The sequence below is a fragment of the Egretta garzetta genome, unplaced genomic scaffold (genome assembly GCF_000687185.1).
Source record: "Egretta garzetta isolate BGI_Z169 unplaced genomic scaffold, ASM68718v1 scaffold7, whole genome shotgun sequence".
NCBI lineage: Eukaryota > Metazoa > Chordata > Aves > Pelecaniformes > Ardeidae > Egretta > Egretta garzetta.
This window is the reverse complement of record NW_009260350.1, coordinates 295551-297023: the sequence shown is the minus strand read 5'-3', so window position 1 is coordinate 297023 and position 1473 is coordinate 295551. Positions and strand designations below refer to the sequence as shown.

The window sequence follows — 1473 nt, the reverse complement described above, 5'->3', positions numbered from 1 at the left end:
TCTTTCTTTGGACCTACAAGAGATCTTTTATTCTGAATTTCAGTGACAGTTTACTCTGACATTACAAAGTCCTTCCAAAATACCTGTTCTGTTGGGAACCTTTGACGTAGACTGATGCATTACTTAGACCTGTCAATGTATTTAAAAACTAGCAGCAAACAAAAATAAGGTGGGTGGTTTTTTTTTTCTTTTTATGTTTGGAAGGATGGAGGGAAAAAAGCATAGTAGAGAAAAAACAGGTGAAAGTACTGGCTACAAGGAGTCCTCATCCCCAAATTGCTTAGATGTCATGTCTTGATTCTGCTATAATGGAGGTGGAAAGAGAACCAGAGTAGCTTCACGTAGAAGCTTCACCTTTCGGGAAAGGACAGGACAGGTATAAGTCGGCAACCCTACTTGGTTTTGGGAGGAACAAACAGCATGGAAATGAGCAGAAAGGGCAGGCAAAAAAAAATTGAGAGATCCAGTTTTGACAGTATAGCTCAGAGCTATGCTAGGCTATTCTGCTTGTAAGTTCCTTGTGGGATTCCCCTCGATAAAAATAATTAAAATGTGCACTGACCAGTATGCATGACACGATTCTCTTCACTACCACCTAGTGGGAAACTCCTTCATTAACTGAACTCCAGAGCTGCTCCTGCTCTCCAATGTCATCCTCACCCTGATGGTAGGAACAGTGAGTAAGTGAAGGGGGAACAGAAGGATGACTGGGAAGAAGGACATCCTGTTTCCCAGTACAGGAAGAGGAATGTAGAGAGACAGACAGCCTATAATTTAAACCCATTATGCCTGATAGGATTATCACACCATGCCTTCTAGCTCTGCGTCCAGGTCAGTTCTTAATGGTGTTTACACCTTAGCCTCAGTTTAATTGAGACTCCCAAAGCTTAACAAATCTTGTCTTTAGAAATAAAAACATTTGTTCTTCTGGATGCAACTGAATTCTGCAAACAGTGGTAAGGAGAAGCTTGGGAAGTTATTCCAGTGTCTCAGTCAAAAGGTAGCCTTGCCCCCTTCTTGTCTGGGAAGTGTAGGTTGTTCTGCTTCTGATTGTACTACTGAAAGTATGGAAGGAGGCACCACCTTCTCCATAAAATCACATTTTCTATTATAATCACGTATTTACAACAAAGACTACTAAATTGAAACGTAAATGGGTATATATTTGGAATGTTAAACCTGTGTATTCAAGTGAGTCCTTTCCCACTGAGATACTTGGGGTTTGCACAAATAGCTGAAATACAACCCTATGAAAACAACATATAAATGACAATTATCTCAGATTTTTCACACTCCTGTGTGCCATTTGGGACCAAGCTCCCAATGCACAAATAATCATCAGGTTTGGTACTTGCATAGCTTTCTTCTCAACCACAGAAATAAGGGAGAGCATTATAATAATAGCTCTCACATTTCAAGGAGGGGATGATGTTAATGTCATTCAGGCCAATAAAGCGTTTAGCAGTCTCAGCA

General features: G+C 40.4%; 1 protein-coding gene across 1 annotated transcript in view; it reads left to right on the top strand.

Annotated features, from left to right (window-relative positions):
- HNF1A (HNF1 homeobox A) overlaps positions 1-1473 on the top strand; it is a 23535-nt gene that overhangs the window by 2561 nt on the left and 19501 nt on the right. The gene's annotated exons all lie outside the window — the stretch shown is intronic.